Here is a 22,868-nt window from a genome sequence, read left to right on the forward strand (position 1 = left end):
TGCACCTCTGTAGTTACACCCTTGTCAGTAAGTCTACTTTACCTGTATGCTGCTTATCCGGTTCTCGCACTAAATCTACTGGTGCCAAATAACACAAACCCCCACGGTGCCTGAAAGAGGCAAGTCCATGTAAACAAATGGGTACATTCTGTGTTTTACAATAGGGATTCAGATCATTTATGGCATAAAACAAGGCTGGAGGTACAGATTGCCCATCAAGCTCATGGTGACCCAGAACTCCTAGGATTGTGTAAGGGGCTGAAAGAGACCAAAGAGCCTGCTTACTAAAATGCAATACAAAATAGAATTTTGTCTTCTTAAAAAGGATAACCAAAATGACATGATGAGATAGACGTGTATGTACAGTGCCTAGCGCACAAATAGCTATGCTGTGTTCCTTTTTATTTCTCTGCCTGAAAGTGTTAAATATCAGGTATGTAAGTGGCTGACTCAGTCCTGACAGAAAGTGACTACAGTGTGACCCTCACTGATAAGAAATTCCAACTATAAAACCCTTTCCTAGCAGAAAAATGGCTTCTGAGAGCAAGAAAGAGGTAAAAGGGGAATTTCTTATTAGTGAGGAGGGTGACACTGTAGTCACTTCCTGTCTAAGTCAGGACTGAGTCAACCACTTACATACCTGATATTTAACTCTTGCAGACAGACAAAAAGAAAAAAAGGAACACAGCATAGTTATTTGTGTGCTAGGCACTGTACATACACATGTCTGTCTCATCATGTCACATGTCACTTCGGATATCCTTCAAAACAGAAGGTATTTGCGATCATTTGGGTTTTTGCGAGCTTTGAGGTGTCCCACAATGCATTGCAGCTGAATCTGCTAATCATCTCTTAGTTGTCTCAGATTGCTGAACAAGCATCCAGAACCACTGAAATGCAGTTATGTGTCAGCTTGTAAATATTACAGAGCCAAACTAATCCAGCATGCATACAGACTGTTTCAGGCATGTTGGTCCTGACATGGATTAATGTGGCTTTATGGGGTAGGACTGTTGAAACATCCAGAGTTACAGATTGCCCAGCATGGTCATTGTGGACCAGAACTCTCAGGACTCCTAGGGCTGGAGAATCCTGGAGTTCAGGGGCGGCCAACATTGAGAAAAAGGAAAAAGAAAAGGTATAGTAGCTCACAAAAGTTTTTTTGTCCCTTGACTGGGTCATAGTGGACCTCCATAAACTTTTATTGGCATAGCGCTTTTTGGAATCGCTGGTTATCATTAGTGATCTCAAAGCATTCTAGTAGGCCCTTAGCCTAACTCTCTGCTGTACTGCTAAAAAGGTTTTCTTTATTACGGAGAGGTTTCACCACCTCCTATCTGCATAAGACACAGGGCAGAAAAAAAACTCCTTTTTACTCTAAACTAAATATTTTTTTTCCTGGAGTTATTCAGAACCTGTATGCGCCAAAAAACAATTCTGTGTACAACTCCCCCGATGCACTTGGCGAAATAAACTATTCTGACCAGGGTCGGGCCGAGGCAGAGGCGAGAGAGGCTCCAGCCTCAGGGCGCAGTGTAGGAGGGGGCGCACGACTCACTCAGCTATCATTCCCCTATTGTGTTTGAAGCAGAGAGAAATAAGAAAAGGGGGTACATGGCAGTGACTGCAAGCCAGTAAACTAGAGATTAAGGTGTTGGGGGGGGGTTAGCATTCAGTGTGTGGCGGCTGGAATGTGAGGGGTGGAGGAGCGCACTTTGGTGTCTCAGCCTTGGGTATTGGAGGACCTTGTCTAGGCTCTGATTCTGACTCTGATTCGGAGTTATGCTTTAAATACATTTTAATAAAGCAAGTATTCTGCATTGCTGATACGTTTTAAAGCAGATCTGTAATGAAAAATATGTCAGATACTTACCTACAGAGAGGGAAGTCTCTGGATCCTATTGAGCCTTTCCCTTCTCGGACCCCTCGATTCAGTGCTGTTCCTCGGTGAAGTTACTCCGCCTCCAGGAGTCCTCATAAGGCTTTAGGAGGACTCACACACTCGCACATGCACAGCATGGATCCGCCCATCTTCGGGAGCACTTGGAGACAAGAGTGCTTCCAAACCCTTCAGACGGTTCATGGAGGTGTATTCAACCAGTTGGTCAAATAGCTGTAATGGGGGGGACAGCTCTGGAACGAGAGAACAGTCTCAATAGGATCCAGAGCCTTCACCTCCACATAGCTAAGTATCTAGCTTTTTTTTTTTTAACTTCGGTTTTACTTTAATCAAATATAAGTATAATTACATTACCATGTAAAGGCTAGTTTACATAGTCATTCTCACACATAAGCCTCATAACCACTCATATGAGTATGAGATCTGAAGTTTTCTATTTGTGCGCATTTTATTACAATTCAAATACTGCTGTTTATGCAAACCATTTAACCAGGGCCGGCCCTAGACTTTTTGCCGCCTGAGGCAAAATTTAAAAAATCGCCGCCGCCGCCAACCCCCGTGTGGGTGAGGGGCACCGAGCTGGAGGGGTAGCGGGCAGGAAGGGGGTATTGGGCCTAGCGGTGGGGAGCTATGGACGGCGTTGCAGGAAGTGACGTCAGTGGAGCGCTCGCTGGAACGCGGAAAAGGTGAGTGATCCCCGCCCGTTGCCTCTTATCTATACGCTGGAACTTAACTATTTTCAGCCGGAGGGGAGCGCAGATCGGGGGACCCAGGCGAGGGAGGAGGGGGGGTCCGACCCCACCGCTAGGCCCAATACCCCCTTTCTGCCCGCTACCCCTCCAGCTCGGCGGGCGCCCCCCCCCCCCCACCCACGGACAGGTGGGTGCCGCCCCCCCAAATGTGCCGCCTGAGGCAAATGTTTCACCCCGCCTTATGAGCGGGCCGGCCCTGCATTTAACCCCCTCTAGACTGTCAGTGTGAATGGGGCCTTAGCGCCAATTCACATGAGTGGCTGCCGGTGTCTGTGCACATCGTTTACTGCCAGGATCCTCCACGACCCGCAATGAGAGGAAAGCGTTGCTCTCAATGGGCTTGATTCACTAAGACAAATAGCATGCCTTATCAAAGTTAGCACGCCTTATCAGAGTAGTATAGCAAACTTAATTGCCTGCTAATTGGCAATGGCGAGAGCTCCACTCATCCTGCCATGAGCCCCTGCGGGTTCGTATCACTCGCTATGCTACTCTGATAAGGTGTGTTAACTTTGATAAGGCGTGCTAACTTTGATAAGGCATGCTATTTGTCTTAGTGAATCAAGCCCAATGAGTTTACCATCGATGGCGTGAGCATCACAGCCAGTTGAATTTTTGGAGACGCTGCATGCAGCTTCTAGTGTCGGTTGCTTTCGTGGTTCCATATGTCCCTAGGGGCTCAAAACGCAAACTGATGGTATATGATGCCAAATGCTCTTCTACTTAGTTGCAGAAAACTGTTAGCACCTAAACTCTATTGCACAATCCAGGGCTGTGGAGTCGGAGCAATTTTTGGGTCCCTTGAGTCGGAGTTGGAGTCGTTGGTTTCATAAAGCGAGGAGTTGGAGTCGAATGATTTTTGTACCCACTCTACAACCCTGGTAAGTATTAGACTAAGATGTCGGAGTTGAGGTGTCAGAGCAATTTTGGGTACAGGAGTCGGTGATAGTGGTTTCATAAACTTTCGGATCAGTCGTGTAACAACAATTCATGTGGGCCCCCAGCAAATCTTTGATGCCCCCCCATGTTCACTACCCTTCCCTTGACCCCTCCCCCCCCCACTTCCCCTTGGTGCCCTTCATGGCCTTGATGCCCATCTCACAAGTGTCATAAAACAAGTGTGTCCATTATGATCTTCACACCCATAATAAGTGTAGCCACAAAAACACCTGATGTGAAGTGTAGTTGTATTGGAGGGTCAAAGGATAGGTAGGTTAGTAGTTTGGGCCCCAAAACAGCTCTGGGACCGCAGGGGCTGCTCCCCTCTAGTTACGCCCCTGAGTCCGACAATTTTTGTACCGACTCTTCAGGCCTTGTACAATGTATATATTTAGTCATTTCAGAGTAGAGGACACCAGGGGCAAATCCAGGATTTTCAAAGGGGGGGATTCCTGAAAGGTCTCCCTCAGCCATGCACAATACAGTATAATAATATGGTAGGACATCATGCATACACATAATGCAATTTTCGGTGAGACTGACAGGATCTGATAATTATTTCCTAAATGTCCGATCTGCTCAGGATCGATCAGGAGCAGTTTGGATACAGATAATAATAAGGACAGCTGACATTGCTAATGTAGGGGAAAGTGAAGGATTCACACAGCAGGGCACAGGGCTGTGCTCATACCTGACTCTGTTAAGTTCCCAGGAGCTGCTCCATGCTCTGTACACACACTGCTGCTCCATGCTCTGTATACATGCTTACATGCTGCTGCTCCATGCTCTGTATACATACTGCTGCTCCATGCTCTGTACACCTGCTGCTGCTCCATGCTCTGTACACATGCTGCTGCTCCATGCTCTGTACACATGCTGCTGTTCCATGCTCTGTACACACGCTGCTGCTCCATGCTCTGTACACATGCTGCTGTTCCATGCTCTGTACACACGCTGCTGCTCCATGCTCTGTACACATGCTGCTGCTCCATGCTCTGTACACACACTGCTGCTCCATGCTCTGTACACACGCTGCTGCTCCATGCTCTGTACACATGCTGCTGCTCCATGCTCTGTACACACACTGATGCTCCATGCTCTGTATACATGCTTACATGCTGCTGCTACTTGCTCTGTATACATGCTGCTGCTCCATGCTCTGTACCCACGCTGCTGCTCCATGCTCTGTACACACGCTGCTGCACCATGCTCTGTACACGTGCTGCTGCTCCATGCTCTGTACACATGCTGCTGCTCCATGCTCTGTACACACACTGCTGCTCCATGCTCTGTATACATGCTTACATGCTGCTGCTCCTTGCTCTGTATACATGCTGCTGCTCCATGCTCTGCACACATGCTGCTGCTCCATGCTCTGTACACACGCTGCTGCTCCATGCTCTGTACACACGCTGCTGCTCCATGCTCTGTACACACACGCTGCTGCTCCATGCTCTGTACACACGCTGCTGCCCCATGCTCTGTACACACGCTGCTGCTCCATGCTCTGTACACACGCTGCTGCTCCATGCTCTGTACACACGCTGCTGCTCCATGCTCTGTACACATGCTGCTGTTCCATGCTCTGTACACACGCTGCTGCTCCATGCTCTGTACACACGCTGCTGCTCCATGCTCTGTACACATGCTGCTGCTCTATGCTCTGTACACACGCTGCTGCTTCATGCTCTGTACACACGCTGCTTCTCCATGCTCTGTACACACGCTGCTGCTCCATGCTCTGTACACATGCTGCTGCTCCATGCTCTGTACACACACTGCTGCTCCATGCTCTGTATACATGCTTACATGCTGCTGCTCCTTGCTCTGTATACATGCTGCTGCTCCATGCTCTGCACACATGCTGCTGCTCCATGCTCTGTACACACGCTGCTGCTCCATGCTCTGTACACACGCTGCTGCTCCATGCTCTGTACACACACGCTGCTGCTCCATGCTCTGTACACACGCTGCTGCTCCATGCTCTGTACACACACTGCTGCTCATGCTGTGTACACACGCTGCTGCCCCATGCTCTGTACACACGCTGCTGCTCCATGCTCTGTACACACGCTGCTGCTCCATGCTCTGTACACACGCTGCTGCTCCATGCTCTGTACACACGCTGCTGCTCCATGCTCTGTACACACGCTGCTGCTTCATGCTCTGTACATACACTGCTGCTCCATGCTCTGTACACACACTGCTGCTCCATGCTCTGTACACACGCTGCTGCTCCATGCTCTGTACACACGCTGCTGCTCCATGCTCTGTACACATGCTGCTGCGCCATGCTCTGTACACATGCTGCTGCTCCATGCTCTGTACACACGCTGCTGTTCCATGCTCTGTACACACGCTGCTGCTCCATGCTCTGTACACACGCTGCTGCTCCATGCTCTGTACACACGCTGCTACTGCATGCTCTGTACACACGCTGCTGCTCCATGCTCTGTACACATGCTGCTGCTCCATGCTCTGTACACACGCTGCTGCTCCATGCTCTGTACACACGCTGCTGCTCCATGCTCTGTACACATGCTGCTGCGCCATGCTCTGTACACATGCTGCTGCTCCATGCTCTGTACACATGCTGCTGTTCCATGCTCTGTACACACGCTGCTGCTCCATGCTCTGTACACACGCTGCTGCTCCATGCTCTGTACACACACTGCTGCTCCACGCTCTGTACACACGCTGCTGCTCCATCCAAAGTCAACTGTGCAGGGAAAGAAAGGGGGCAGTGCTGTAGGATACCTGCAGATATTCTGGTGTCTAAACTTGTGCCTGTCCCCAGACAATACACCAGCCCTGGTCTGGGGGATGGGGGTACTGGGCAGGTGTAATCCCCCCCCCCCCCCCCCTGCGTTTGCCTATGAAGATTTACAAGACCTACAAGTACAGTACCAACACAACACAGTTTCCATATGAAGTTTTGAGAGAGGAAATTAGTTACATGTAAAAAGCACTAGCTTCATCTCAGATATCTCCAGTTCTATTAAACTCATGAAGCAAATCTGTGTTTGTTTGCGAAGGCCATAATCTGACAACATGTTGTGATGTGAAATATTCTGACACTACTGCACTGACTGACTGCAAGCTACAGCAGGCATGCCAGAATCAGTTGGTGATCTGGATATTGGTTTACCATTACCTAAGTGCTAAGAGACATGAGATGTGCATTACGGTAATATTGGCCTGTTTTGGCGGGGGCTGACCCGGGCTAAGAACTTTGGTGAACATAAATGATTTACAGATTTGGACTGGATTTATAAAATAGGCAGCAAAAGCTTTTAACTGTTATTTACAGTTTGCCAACAGCCAGTTAGAGTATTATTCATTATTCTGCAGTGCAGCAAATGCAGTGTGAAGGACCCTTATGGATTAAAAACCACTGTTTTAGGGTTTGCCAATCACTGTCAGTCCACTGGACCCACTGCATCTCTAAGCCTCAGTCTCAGGGGAGTAACTAGAGAGGAGCAGCCCCTGAGACTGCAGGGGGGCCCAGAGCTGTAAGTGGCCCCCAACTACAATTTCACTCCCTCTGATAAAGGGGTCCATCCTTCAGATCGAGTGTTTCTGTGGCCATACTTGCTATAGGTGTGTAGATTACGATGTCCACACTTGTTTCATGAACATTGCAAGATGGGTCTCCAGGCTGTGAGGGTCACCGGGTGTAGTAGGCAAGAACACCGGTGCGAACATGATGGGGGGGGGGCATCAAAGTTTTGCTGATGGGCATGATTTGAAGTTACGCCCCTGCTCAGACAGGGATCAAGGCCGGATTTATACTTTTTTCCGCCCCTAGGCCAAGTATGTTGTGGCTCCGCTTTCATGTACAGCAGCCTCCTCCCATTCCATGTGCAGCCCCTTCTTCCATGTGTATTATCCATGTACAGCAGCCCCTCCCATTCCATGTGCAGCCCCCTCTCCCATGTGTATTATCCATGTACAGCAGCCCCTCCCATTCCATGTGCAGCCCCCTCTTACATGTGTATTATCCATGTACAGCAGCCCCTCCCATTCCATGTGCAGCCCCCTCTCCCATGTGTATTATCCATGTACAGCAGCCCCTCCCATTCCATGTGCAGCCCCCTTTCTCATGTGTATTATCCATGTACAGCAGCCCCTCCCATTCCATGTGCTGCCCCCTCTTCCATGTGTATTATCCATGTACAGCAGCCCCTCCCATTCCATGTGCAGCCCCCTTTCTCATGTGTATTAGCCATGTACAGCAGCCCCTCCCATTCCATGTGCTGCGCCCTCTTCCATGTGTAACATCCATGTACAGCAGCCCCTCCCATTCAATGTGCAGCCCCCTTTCTCATGTGTATTATCCATGTACAGCAGCCCCTCCCATTCCATGTGCAGCCCCCTTTCTCATGTGTATTATCCATGTACAGCAGCCACTCCCATTCCATGTGTATTATCCATGTACAGCAGCCCCTCCCATTCCATGTGCAGCCCCCTCTTCCATGTGTATTATCCATGTACAGCAGCCCCTCCCATTCCATGTGCAGCCCCCTCTTCCATGTGTATCATCCATGTACAGCAGCCCCTCCCATTCCATGTGCAGCCCCCTCTTCCATGTGTATCATCCATGTACAGCAGCCCCTCCCATTCCATGTGCAGCCCCCTCTCCCATGTGTATTATCCATGTACAGCAGCCCCTCCCATTCCATGTGTAGCCCCCTCTTCCATGTGTATCATCCATGTACAGCAGCGTTCCTCCCATTCCATGTACAGACCCCTCTTCCATGTGTATCATCCATGTACTGTAGCCCATCTCTTTCATTAACAGCTCCTCTTGGCCACCAGTTTCTTTTTTTCTTGTGTTGTTCCCCATTTTCAGCCTTCTCTCTCATCTGTAGCAATCCCTCTTTCATGCACAGGTGCCCCCTTGAGCTGCAGCCGCCCAAGTCCCAGGCCTTCACGGCCTTTCCAGAAATACGGCCCTGGTTGTGCTTTAACCACTTCGCATCCAGACCTTGTTTCCCCCCTTATGGGCCAGAGCAGTTTTGACAGCTTAGCTATGTCCCCATTTAATCAGCAATAACTTTATCCCTACTTATGACACCGAAATTAAATATATATTGTTTTCTATGAATTTTTAATGGGAAAACAAGGGGAAAAAAATTAAAAAACACATTATTTCTCAGTTTTTACCAATTCCAGTTTAAATATAATAAATATAAAAAGTGCTACTGTAGATAGAAAACGTTTTGTTTAGCTATTCTTACTGCTTATCACAAAACTTAGATATGTTAAGATATTTGATTCTGAAATAATGCTACAGAGTGTACTTTTCACTATGAACTGAGAAAATAAAAGTATTTTTAATAGTATAACTCAATCTCATTAGCTCAGGAAACCTATATACCCCTTCACCAATTAGTGCAGCATGAGATAGCGCCAGAAATGTGCACAGGAGCAAGCCCAATCCTGCACAGCACTGCTTCTGCTACAAGACGTATATCTACTGACTCATGGCTTAGATGAAGTCACAGAGGACGTAGATATACTGTAGTGGTGGATAAAGTGGTAACGTTTTTTTTAAAAAAAAAATCCAAATGCTACCCTATGGGTCATGATGAAGCTGTATTGCATCCATTTGTAGAATGAAACTTTTATGCAGATAAATAATGTGCAGGTTTGGAAACTGATGAAAAACCATCATACGTTCGGATTAACAATAAGGTTGGGAAATTTTAGCGGGTCTATAAAGTCCATCACAAAAGCCCTTTTGCTGTTGGCCAGACTGTTTGTCGTGGTCATTCCAGTTTTAGGAACGGTTGCTGCACAGTAAAGATATCTGTCGGTTCTGTTCTACTGAGAAGGAAAGAGGGATGGCAAAGAACAGTAATGCTGGGTACACACGTTGAGATTTCCTGCTCGATTCGCGGGATCGAACGGATTGATTCAATTATTTCAAACATGCTCGATTGTATTTCGATAGTTTTTTCATGTTAAGTATGCAAAATCGATGGCAGGAACGTTCGAAATCCAATCGAGCATGTTTGAAATAATCGAATCGATCCGCGAATTGAGCGGGAAATCTCAACGTGTGTACCCAGCATTACAAGCAGAAGGCACTGATAACCAGAGGTGGTTCATCCACAAGGCAAACTTTGGCAGTTGCCTAGGGCCTGGAGAGAGTCTAGGACCTGGTGGATGCTGGCCCCCACCAGGTAACCATTAGTGGTGGGCAAAATCTTCTATCTTGCTTAAGGCCTCATTTCATTTTAATCCATTTCTGCTGATAACATAGCTGTTTGTTGACTTCCACGATACGCCGGTACTGATGCCTGGGCTGAGGAACTTATCATCTGTAGCTATACTGGATATCAGTCCCCTACGTGTTTTCTGTCAAAAAGCATTGATCCTTGATGGTTACTGGTAACCTCTAAGTATCTGTGGGAGAAGAGAGACCAGGAGCCCTATGGCGCAGTATCCAGGCCCGGATTTACATCACAGGAGCCTATAGGCACAGATGTCCTGGCACCTTAGACTTCACCCTCCATGAACCTGCAAACCCCCCACCAAACTGTACCGCAAGTGTGCTGGCTGGCCCAGATGTCACTTCTCCCTTACTTCCCTTGCCTGTCATAGGTAGCTACATGTGCCCCTTAGTATTAGGTAGCTAGAACTACTCTCAGTATTAAGTAGCTAGAGGTGCCCCTAAGTATAAGTTAGCTAGAAGTGAGTAACCCATCATTTACACTCTCTTCAAGACTCTGCAAAGGCAAGGAGGGAGCGAGGCGCTCGGGTGGAGAGTGATCCGCCTTTCCATCATCAGACGCCTGTAGGCACGTGCCTATAGTTCCTCATGGTAAATCCGGCCCTGGCATTATCTAAATAATAGGGAGCTAAATAAGATCATGTGTGTAAGTAATATACTCACAAAGGTGGGTTGCAATAATTTGCAATCACCGTCTGTGCCTGCGGGAATATAACCATCCCCACTCGGTGTCCCATGACTGTTGGTGCAGATGCTAGTCGGTCGCCCTCCTGGATAAGTCCTGAGGACACCAAGGTCCTCGTAACTAGGACCCTTAGGGTATGGACTATACTAAAAACACCGGTGGAGGTGTCCTGAATGATAAGTAACTAATGGTTGTTGTGTAGATGAGAAGTGTAGTGTCTTACCTTCTCAGAAGAACAAACCATAAGTAATGGAAAAAGTTATGTTTATTCATGCACATTAGTCTAACATGCATGAATAAACATGACTTTTTCCATTACTTGTGGTTTGTTCTTCTAAGATAAGACTCTACACTTCTCATCTACACAACAACCTCTAGTTACATATCATTCAAGCTTTTGGTTTGCTTCTTGGTTATATTTCTGCTTGCATTGAAATCCATCTCTGTCCGTCCCATAACCTCAGTGTAACAGCATGTGCAGCCTGTTAATGTCATCGTTTTATGGTGTTTGTCTCTCGGTACTGGTTTATGTGCCATTTGAATATGTAGATGATGATGATGTGTTTAGCTTAGCGTACTTTCTCATGAAGAAGTGTATAAATATGTGATTGCTTCCAGTAATGTAATGATCTTCTAGCTTCTAAATATACTTGCCTGGTTTGATAGATCGTTTAGGATGTATATACAAATCGTCCCAGTCTTGAATTTGATTTCCTGCTTTGGACATATTTCTGTGAGCGTTCTCAGTTATCCAGGGCTTGGGGTAGCCCCCCCAAAAAACAGTGCAGTGGCAGGTACAGCTTCAAATATATATTTTTTTTTTTTGGGGGGGGGGGGGGGATTAAACGGGCAAGATGGCTTGAAAATGGTGGGGCCATTCCTGTGATCAAAATTGATGTTTGTATGGCGAGCTTTAGATATTTTTCGCCCAATACTGCAGAGAAGATTGTCCAAATTATGGTGCTATTATCAAAAAAAGTTACCTTGGCCATTTTGCTGGCATTCTTTAATCCTCACTTGCAATGCGAACACAGCGGGTGTTGAAATGGTGCGGCGAGTGCTGGCGCGTTTCACATATCTGCCATTTTGCATTTGTTTGTGTCGCTACCTGTCCGCGTCCTCTGCCATACCATCTGCCATCCACCGCTTGTCCTGAAACTGATCGGAGCCTGGCAGAATGTGCTTCCCTGTTTGATTGTAGAAAAAAAAAAACAACAGGAGTCCTGCAACAGAGAGGATTCTCATTAGTCCACCATGAACCAATGAGAATTTTCCCTCTTCAATCCAGATTCCCATTGTTTTTTTGTTTTGTTTTGTTTTGTTTGCAAACCTACCACATGCTTCTGCTGGCCTCCGATCTGCTTCAGACTGAAAAGCGGGTGTCAGCGGCGGTGGAACCAAATCCATGGGACAGGTGAGTTGGCGTTCTGCATGCGGCGTCCGGCTTACTGGGAATAGATGCCGTCCGTTGCCATAGGCTTACATTGTGTCCGATTTTTGGTCTTGCTTACGGTTGGGAAAAAATGCAGCAAGTCGGAATTTTACATTTGCGGTCCTGTCTGTGCACACTTCATTCACGTGCCAATTGACAGTGTGAACACATCCGATTAAAAACACAGGATGTATTCACTGTCCGATTTTGTGGGGGGTTTTTGCATTCCGGAAAACACTGTGTTTTTTACTGCAGTGTGAACCGGGCCAAAGTATTTACATTTTAAATACAAACTTTTATGCCTGAATGGTTTGCACCTTAAAGGGATCCTGAATAGTGATGAAAAAAAAACTAAACTGGACTTACCTTGAGCCCCCTCCAGTCCCCCATAGCCCTGGAGGTCCCTCTGCGTCCTATGGGTCCCCTCCCTGGTCCTGCTGGCCACACCATTATTCTGGCAACTTTGGTCCGAAATCGTGAGTAACTGCACATGCGCGCACCTTCTGCGCACCCGGCTCTATCATGCGTGTGTCGCTGTAAACCTCCTGAGCATGCGCAGTTCTTGAAACAACTATCACTAGTCAGGGTTCTACCAGGTGATCTGTACGAAATGTTTGTTACTGAGAGTTCTATGTGCAGAGGGAAATAATGCTTGCTTGGCAGTTGGAAACAGCCTTTATTTCCCACAATGCAATGAGGTTCACACACAGCAAACTATTTGGACCTTGGTCATGACATCACACTGTGGGAGGGGTTTCACCACAATATCAGCCATATAGACCTCTCTGATGATCTGTTCGAGAAAAGAGAAAGATTTCTGGTAGGAAAGGGGGTATCAGCTACTGATTGGAATGAAGTTCAATCCTTGGTCACGGTTCCTCTTTAAAGCTAATGGGAACTTAAAAAAACAAACAAAAAAAACCAGATACCTACCTAAGGAGAGGGAAGTCTCTGGATCCTATTGAGCCTTCCCGTTTCTCTCCCGGTCCCCTCGTTTAAGTGTTGGCTCCCCGTTTGTATCCCCCGCCGCAGTAGGCTTTGGAATCCTGAGCACTCCCAATGATGGGTCGCTCCGTACTGTGCCTGCGTGAGCGTGCAAGAGAGCGTGCTTGCGCAGGCGCAGTACGGAGCCGCATGTCTTCGGGAGCATTCGGGCTCCCAAATACTTCCAAAGCCTCCTGCGGTGGCAGTATTTCACCAGTTTGGTTACGGCTACCGGGGGGTCCAGCGCTGAAACGAGAGGACCCTGAAGGCTCTATAAGACCCAGAACCTTCCCTCTCCATAAGTAAGTATCTGGTTGATTATTTTTTCTCTTTGGTTCCCATTGACTTCAATATCAGTGGCTGGGAGAGTGAAGCTGGTAACAGTGGGACATTCTAGGGAAAGACTTTGGTGATATGACTGCACCCTATCCACCAGGTTCTAAAATGCCCACTTGCAGGGCCGGTTTAAGAGGCTTGGGGGCCCTAGGGCACAGGTAAATTGGGGGCCCCCTACACTTACCCAGAAATGTCAGCACTACTCCCCAACTCCAACCCCCTTACGGCAGCCCACGGCATCTTTTTTACCTAGCCAAACTTACTGCGTGGTGTGATGGTGGTGGAGTTGCGGACCGTGAGATGGCAGCGCTGAAGGCAGAGGCGGGAGGCAGGGATAGATATTTATCTGCCTCTGTCGGCATCACGGTTACCATGTCCCTTCCTGTTTGCTGGAGCAGTGGCACTCTCCTCAACGTGACGCAGGCATGTGACGTCACGTCGGGGTGAGCGCCGCTGTGGTCCAGCTAACAGGAAGGGAACCATGGTAACCGCGATGCTAACAGAAGCAGGTAAAGTATGTATCCCTGCCTCCCGTCTCTGCCTGCAGCGCTGCCATCTCACGGTCCTCACCTCCACCACACAGATACGACGAGGGCCCAGTGCCCAGCGGCAGCAGAATTAGAATTTGGAGCAAAATAGGAGATTCCTTAGGGGCCCCTACAGACTCGGGGGCCTGGGGGCAATTGCCCCCCTTGCCTTAATGATAGCGCCAGCCCTGCCCACTTGTTCACATTACAATAGTCTGCAATGCAGTAGTATGATTTCACATAGAATGCCTGACTTGCAGCCCCCGCAGGCTCATACAACACTTGTTCTACGTCAGAGACTGCAGTCAGAAGTCACAGGCTTAAAATATACCATAAAAAAAAATGACCTGTATACCACACCTAAGATTCATGGCCGTTCCTTTTTTGGCATGATGAGTTTCCTCCCCTATGAAGATTACAAGATAACGTTACATTGTAAAGGGCCATCCCTGCAATTCAGGGAACTGGGTAGAGTATTCAGGGATGCTGTGAAATATTTGCAGAGCTGACCTTAACCCCTCTCTGGCCTGAAAAAATCAACACAGGTGAAAGAGTACCGAGCCTGTTACACTCACCAGGTTGTTGTTCAAAATAGTTTTAATGTTAACATATTACAGAGTCTAAGAATAAACCCTGAAAACAGCTAATAAAGTGGAGCTGAACTCTTACACAGGACTGAAGGAAAACAGAGAGAAATTCACCCTGTATGGATTTAGAGAGTTTAGCCTGTTTAATTCCCCCTCATCTGTGACTAATCACCACTGTAATTTGATTCCTTAGCTGTGTCAGCTCAGGAATATCCTCTGCCACAGCAGAGCAGCTAATTTGTAAACACAGGATGTTAACTCTATGTATGCTTCCATGAAAGCAAGAAGTGGACACACTGCAGATTTTTTGCAGCTGTAACAAAGAAATGTTTTTCTGTAAAGGTTTATTATGCTGTTGTGTATATTTTGGAGCAGAGAGGAAGTTCTGAGTTCAGGTCCGCTTTAAAGAGACACTGTAACCAGAAAACATTCCCTGGGGGGGTACTCACCTCGGGAGGGGGAAGCCTCAGGATCCTAATGAGGCTTCCCACGCCATCCTCTGTCCCACGGGAGTCTCGCTGCAGCCCTCCGAACAGCGGCCCGACAGCCTGTTCAATATTTACCTTCTCGGGCTCCAGCGGGGGCGCTGTTGCGGCTCTTCTGACGGAGATAGGCGGAAATAGCCGATCTCCGTCGGGTCCGCTCTACTGCGCAGGCGCCGGAAACTTGTGCCTGCGCAGTAGAACGGACCCGACTGAGATCGGGTATTTCCGCCTACTTCAGAGTGCAGCGCCGCTACTGCGCCTGCGCTGGAACCGGGAAGGTAAATTTTTTTTTTTAAATCAGCCTTTATTAAAGCATTAAAGGAACATATAACAGTTTAAACCAAAAAATATCACAATCCAATATACAGCAGCAGAACAGTACCCCACTTATGGGGAAAAGCAGAATAACTTGTGGCAGCACAGCCTTGCATTTCCTTTCATAACCAAAAGACTGAAGGTAAATATTTACATCCCTGCTGTTCGGAGGGGCACAGCGGGACCCCCGTGGGATGCAGGAGGACGGGGGAAGCCTCGATAGGATCCGGAGGCTTCCCCTCCCGAGGTGAGTACACCCCAGGGGAGGTTTTTCTCAGTACAGGTTTTCTTTAAAGCGGTATAAACCCTGGCATAGTATTCAATATAAACATGTTTTCCTACTTTTTAAATGCCATACGGTTTTCATATTTGCATTTGTGCATAAGTATTATTATTCATTTAGAAATTACAAGTTACCAAAAGTACAGTTTTTTGCTTTGAGAGCTGACTTTGCATTTTATTCATAATAATAATTTTTATTCATTATGCATTGAAGGCAGGAATGCTTTGAGTGTCTGTCTGTGTCCACCAGCTCCTGCACAGTCAGAGAATGTGTCACATTCCTCACTTACATACAATTAAGTAAACACAAGATTACATTATCTCCAGTTCAGATGCGTCCAGATTTCTCTGCACTGAACTTTGAAGTCCTGTGTGTAACCCTTTGAATGCTGTTCTAGTAAAAAAAATGCTGGTTGTATATACTATGCTGTAAATTAGTCTTTAGCCCGAAGGCTGTATAACCCATTAGGCACAGTAGTCACATACCTATAGTTATCAGCATGGGATCCTGGGCCCTAGAGCTGCTGTTAGTGGACAAAAAAATTGTATCTTGGAGTTGCCCCAAGAACACTGCTAAGCCCATTCACATACCTAGTGAATCTATTGTAAACTTTATAGTTGGGTAACTTCCCCATGACTTCCAGCTAATGTGTATATTTAAAACTGTATATCCTACCCAGATACCAATGTTGTACATTGTACTGCTGCTCCATTCCCACGTTTGTTTATATTTTTTGCCTTGTGTATAAATTGGTGCTGAGAAGAAATATCTTGTAATATACTACTGCTGTCTGCAGAGGCTTAGGGACTTCTCACACTTTATAAATGTAGATATATAGGGAAATTAACCCTAACTGACCCCCCACAATGCCTAATCAAACCAGCCCCCATGATCCCTAACCGACCCCCCCCCGCCCCACCCATGCCCAGCCATAACTGACCCTTTACCTAATCCTAACAGACCCCCCCACCGATGCCTAACCCTAACCGACCCCCCCCCCACCGATGCCTAACCCTTACCGACCCCCCACCAATTACTAACCCTAACTAACCCCCCAAAATGCCTAATCAGTCCCGCCCCATGATCCCTAACCGACCCCACCCATGCCCAGCCATAACTGATCCTTTACCTAATCCTAACAGACCCCCCCACCGATGCCTAACCCTTACCGACCCCCACCGATGACTAACCCTAACTAACCCCCCACAATGCCTAATCAGTCCCGCCCCTATGATCCCTAACCGCCCCCCCACCCATGCCCAGCCATAACCGACCCCTCACCAATGCCTAACCCTAACCAACCCCCCACTGATGCCTAACCCTTACCGATCCCCACCAATGACTAACCCTAACTAATCCCCCACAATGCCTGATCAATCCCACCACCATGAACCCTAACCGACCCCACCCACCCATGCCCAGCCATAACTAACCCTTTATCTGTTCCTAACCCTAACCGACCCCCCTCCACTAATGCCTAACCCTAACCTATCCCCCCCACAAATGCCTAACACCATCTGACAACCTTCCTGCCGGAAACCTGCCAATATCCTTCACCGTTATATATGTTAATTGTCGGTCCCCACAGAAGTGTGTGCGCCCATAGATGCCCATGTTGATATTGGCTATAACTGGAAGTAGTGGTGCCAGATGCGCTCGATAAAATAGCCAAAGTCATCTGCTAAACAAACTGCGGCTACAAATACCGGGTGCATAGATAAGAAGCAGACATTTTACAGACAAGCAAGAACAAATACTTACTATTATAGTTAAGTAAAGGGCAGGCTATATTAAATATATTAAAAAAAAACCCTGTTGTTCCGTAGTTGTGGGGTATTATATACTGATTATTGAGGTTGGAGGTGCTAGTTGTCCTGCTGGAAAGCTCTTGAGATGTAAATTTTGCGCTATTAAAGGACACTCATTGTGCAGAGCTCAGATTCCAGCTCAGAGGTGAAACATCCCTGCCACTCATCCCCATGAAATGTGATGTTCTTTATTGGTTACAGTTGCATTGCTCGAAAGGATGTTGGGATCTGAACCAAACCTTCAGCCTCGGAGCTGAACGTGACCATTCGTGGACTAATCAGCTTAAAGAGAAACCGTATCCAAGAATTTAACTTCATCCCAATCAGTAGCTGATACCCACTTTCCTATGAGAAATATTTTCCTTTTCTCACAAGGATCATCAGGGGGCTCTGTATGGCTGATTTTGTGGTGAAACCCTCCCACAGTGTGATGTCAGGACCATGGTTCTGACATCACACTGTGGGAGATGTGATGCCTTGTTGGAAATAACAGCTGTTTACAACTTCCAAAAAAGCAAGCAGCATCTCCTTTCACTGACCTGGCAGCAGTAAAAATGTCACCATGTGATAAATGTCAGAAGTAAATCTGGGAGAGGAAAGATTTTACAATGGGCAAACACTGACTAAATCATTTATACATAATTATTGTAAAAATGAAGCACTTTTTTATTACATTATTTTCACTGCAGTTCCTCTTTAAGCGTGGACATTCATGGGAAGCTCAGTAACATAGCAAAGATATAGTTCTGATATCGCTTTATACTCAGAGCACTTTATCAGTATTATATTAATATATAAGTAATAATTAATTTATATATAAGGGAATACTGTAGGGGGGTCAGGGGAAAATGAGTTGAACTTACCCGGGGCTTCTAACGGTCCCCCACAGACATCCTGTGCCCGCGCAACCACTCCCCAATGCTCCGCCCCGCCTCTGGTTCACTTCTGGCATTTCAGACTTTAAAGTCTGAAAACCACTGCGCCTGCATTGCCGTGTCCTCGCTCCCGCTGATGGCACCAGGAGCGCACGGCGCAGGCACAGACCATACTGCAGGCGCAGTGGTTTTCAGACTTTAAAGTCTAAAATTCCAGAAGTGAACCAGAGGCGGGGCCGGAGCATTGGGGAGTGGCTGCGCGGGCACAGCATGTCTGTGGGGGACCATTAGAAGCCCCGGGTAACTTTAACTCATTTTCCCCTGACCCCCCTACAGTGTCCCTTTAAGGCTGCTTCCACACAGGGACGCTACAGGCGCACGTTAATGCAGCCTGTAACGCTCCCCCAACGCACAGCAATGTAACACAAGTGGGCTGTTCACACTGCCCACGTTGCGTTACATGTAACCCTGCACGTTGTAGTGAAAGTGCAGCATGCTGTGCGTTCTACGTTAGACTGTTTGCACATGCTCAGTGGGGGGCGGAGAGGAGGCGGGGAGATGCCGCTACAGTAGCCGCGCACATGGCTACTTAATATGCACTGCACTGGCGGCTGCTGATTGGCCGGCGGGACCACGTGATGCGGAGTGTCTTGCTCCGCATCACGTGGTCCCGCCGGCCAATCAGCGCCACCCTAGGAGACCTTATGCGGATAGAGCCGCCTAACGCGGCTCACTCAACCGTCCTCTCCCGCACCACCATACGTTGCGTTAGGTGCACGTTATGCGACCTTAACGTAGCACCTAACGCAACGTCTTAGTGTGTAAGTAGCCTAAAGTTTTAAAGAGTGGTTAACTAACTTACTATAGCCTTTCTACCAGCTGAAACAAATCCAACCGTTCTCCTCTTGACCCATATGCAATTCACTTTTTCTCCTAAGTTTTCTCGCAGGTGATATTTTCAAACTTGCCAATAAAATGCCCTTTAAACCAGCAGCAAGCAAGAAAATATTCAAAGTAATTTTGATAGTACTTTTTCACCTACTTTTTGGTAGTTTTTTCATTGCAAAGTGTTAAAAAGTTATTATAAATCGAAAATGAAAAATGTTCTCCCAGGAGAAAACTCAGGAGAAACAGTGAATTGTATATGGCCCCTTATCTCTTACCAAAGCACTCCACTTTATTATTTTTTTTCCAATTCTTAAAGGACCATTATAGCAAACATAAAAAAATACATTTAAAATAGATGTGTACACAGTTATAAGAAGTACATTTCTGCCACAGTAAAAATGCACTATACATTACTTTTCTTCTATTCTGCTGTCACTTACAGTTGGCAGCAAAAGTATGACAGACCTGACAGGTTTTGAATTAGACCATCTCCTCAAGGGGAATTAACAGTATTTCCTTATTTTTAATAAACAATCCCTGGAAAAGATCTATGCAAAGATGGTGGCCAGTCTCCCTATTCATTTGGACACTATTTTGGCAGCTGGACTGAGCAACTGTTGCTCCTGCGCAGGACGCTATTGCTACAGTTGCTCACTGGTCCTGACAGATACCTAATGACAGGTTGTCATTAGGTATCTGTCCCGAACAGTAAAAAATTCAGTCATTTAAAGGGGCCACTATGGCGAAAAATTGTAAAATTTTAAATATGTGCAAACAAACAAATAAGAAGTTTTTTCCAGGGTAAAATGAGCCATAAATTACTTTTCTCCTATGTTCAATTGTAGTAGGGGTGGATGAACACCCTGTAGAAAAAGTCACAGGAGACAAAAAACGGGAGCCCAGTAGTGCAATATGTCAATGACCACAATAAAAGAAAATAAATTAAAAGCACTACTCACAAAGGGAGGTTGCTTGGGGCAACCAACCACAGGAAGCAGGTGGAGACAATAAACCCGACTCCACTCGGGGTGGTCCTAGCCAGAACCGGAAGGATGGTCGCTCTCTTAGTGGAAAAAAGGGGACAGAGTCCACTGTGGGGACTCCACTGGTGGTCTGCCACCTCCCCTCGGACAGGATGTGTTCGGGGGTATACTTAGCACGTAAAAGGGAAAGAGGCGCCCTGATGTAATAAAAGCATCTAAAATCAGCTTAAAATCGAAAAGTGATATGAGGTAGCTTACCTCAATGACGAAACCTCTGTAGTTAATACAAGGGATTTTTATTAGCACAGGCAACGCGTTTCGCGGGTCTCAGCCCGCTTCATCAGGCCAGTAAAAGTGCCAAATAGAAAAGATCATCTAGCATAGTCCATCTCTTCATAGGGGATTCTCAGGGATTTATTTATTTTCAAAAGCACTTATTGAATGGCAGTTGCTCTGTCCAACTGCCAAGAAAAACTGTGTAGCGAGCAGGGAGGCTGGCCAGCATCATTGTTTAAATCCTTTTTAGGGATTATCTTTATAAAGAATAAAAACCTTGCTGAGAATCCCCTATGAAGAGATGGACTAGTCCAAAACCTGTCACTTCTGTCAGATTTCTACTACCTACTGTAAGTGACAGCAACATAGGACAAAACTAATTTATGTCTGATTTTACTCTAGAAAAAATGTACTATTTATGTGTATATGTTTGTTCAAATTTTACATTTTACAATTTTTTTGCCATAGTGCCCCTTTAAAGAGAAACTTCGACCAAGAATTGAACTTTATCTCAATCAGTAGCTGATACCCCCTTTTACATGAGAAATATATTCCTTTTCACAAACAGACCATCAGGGGGCGCTGTATGACTAATATTGTGGTGAACCCCCTCCCAGAAGAAACTCTGAGGACCGTGGTACTCCTGGCAGTTTCCTGTCTGTGAACCTTGCTGCATTGTGGGAAATAGCTGTTTACAGCTGTATACAACTGCCAAAAAAAAGCATGCAGCAGCTACATCACCTGCCAGCAGTAAAAATGTCACCGTAAGATAAACGTCAGAATGTAAATCAGGGAGAGGAAAGAATTTACAATGGGCAAACACTGACTAAATCATTTATACATAATTATTGTAAAAATGAAGCACTTTTTTATTACATTATTTTCACCGGAGTTCCTCTTTAACAGTAATCAACAACTGAAACCATCATCGATTTCCACCAAGCCTTGATTAATCAAAGGTGTTGTCTAGCGCATGCCAGGATACTGAGGATCCCATATTGGGCAGTTTTTTTGTAGCCAAGTAAATTGTCTACAGTAAATTGTCTACAGTATTTTAGGTTCCAGCGTCCACAGTACGCCATTCAGGAGAACTAGTTTCTTACTACTTATTTTTCAGCATGAATGCTGTTCTACAAAAAAGGAATAACATGAATTTATAAATCATTGTGGTCACTTTATCATTTTACAAAATTAAACAAATCACTGTTAGGCATACACCTTAACCATTTAGCAGCCAGGACCGGATTTTTCCTGCCGCAGGGAAAGTGTTCCTTCCCAAGCCTGGCAGAGTATGCAGGTGCGCAGAGTGGGCGCAAGAAGCTTTCATACATACCTGTCTAGACAGCTGGATCGACTTCTTCTTCCTCCACTGCGGCGTCAATGTAATCCTGACATGTCTTCTTGGTTCCAATCACCAAGGGCGTTGCCAGGATCCTTAGAGATCCGGGGCACTTTTGGGCATTCCAGCTGGAAAATGGGTTTGGCCATGCTCCAGAATGTGGGAGTGGTCATGGCAGGAGCAGAATTTACACGAACTTAACAGCAGTAAAAAAAAAATGCAGCATATCACATAAATAGGCAGTGTCACTCAAACATAACCCGGCAGAGTTACCTGGCTTGTGTGCTGGCTGGTCTGGCTTTCTGCTGGGCGGGCTGGCCTGCTGCCAGGTTGTCTGTCAGTTCTCCCCGATAGCATTCCCTGACCTTCTAGTGGACCCCCTCCCATACTCTCACGGGCCTCCCATTGAGACACCACAACTCCCAGCATGCCCCCAGAGATGAGCCACAGCTCCCTACGTGCCCCCATGAAGGCATCACAGTTCCCAGCACAGCCCCACAGCACCCCATATGCCCCCATAGAGGCAACACAGCATCCAGCATAACCCCAATCGATGCACCACAGCTCCCAGCATTCCCGCCATTGAGGCACCACAGCTGACTCTGCCTGGGGGACATCAGGGACACCCACAGAACAGATCCAGGGCATGTGCCACTTATCTTTGGGGCTAACAACACCCCTGCCAATCAAATAATATGACATGCGATTGGCATCCAGAAGACCAAGTCAGCCTTACACTGCCATCCGGAGGTGGAAGAAGGGTGATGGAAGAATCTCTTCCAATACCCCTCTTCCACCACCAGGTGGTGCTCTAACACTGACACGGTCTCCTGGATCCCGATCACGTCATATCATGTGATCGGGACCCAGAAGACCTGTCGGAAGGTCAGAGCCGCCGGTGGAGAAAGAGAAGAAACTGTCCAGAGCAGGGAAATATAACTGCTTACTGCCACGCACTGGTTTTAATGGGTTAAATACGTAATAAAACAAATGTTTGTGGGACTCCTGTTGTATTTTTTCTGGGAATTGTGAGCCAACTTCTATTTCACGTGGAAGCCAGTTTTGCTGGAAATACGTTTGGTCATGGTCTGCCTTTTAACAATTACACAACTGTTTCTGCTTGTTTTTCAGCGGTCAGACTTCTAGTCATTTCAAGGGGAGGAAGCTCAAGGGGAACAGTTAACAAATTTGTTTAGCTAGAAGGAACCTCTGCATAGAAGATGAAGCATTAATCTT

The 22,868-nt window shown here is 46.8% G+C and overlaps 2 protein-coding genes across 4 annotated transcripts in view; one reads left to right on the forward strand and one right to left on the reverse strand.

Moving 5' to 3' along the window:
• Window positions 1-13,658, reverse strand: part of LOC137542021 (uncharacterized) — a 217,345-nt gene extending 203,687 nt beyond the window's left edge. For both annotated transcript variants that reach the window (XM_068263616.1, XM_068263615.1), the window contains exon 1: window positions 13,530-13,658. The gene's annotated coding sequence lies outside the window, so the exon portion shown is untranslated. The remainder of the gene's footprint in view (window positions 1-13,529) is intronic.
• Window positions 1-22,868, forward strand: part of IGFBP4 (insulin like growth factor binding protein 4) — a 116,043-nt gene that overhangs the window by 15,880 nt on the left and 77,295 nt on the right. The gene's annotated exons all lie outside the window — the stretch shown is intronic.

This window comes from Hyperolius riggenbachi, chromosome 12 (assembly GCF_040937935.1).
Source record: "Hyperolius riggenbachi isolate aHypRig1 chromosome 12, aHypRig1.pri, whole genome shotgun sequence".
Classification (NCBI taxonomy): Eukaryota; Metazoa; Chordata; class Amphibia; order Anura; family Hyperoliidae; genus Hyperolius; species Hyperolius riggenbachi.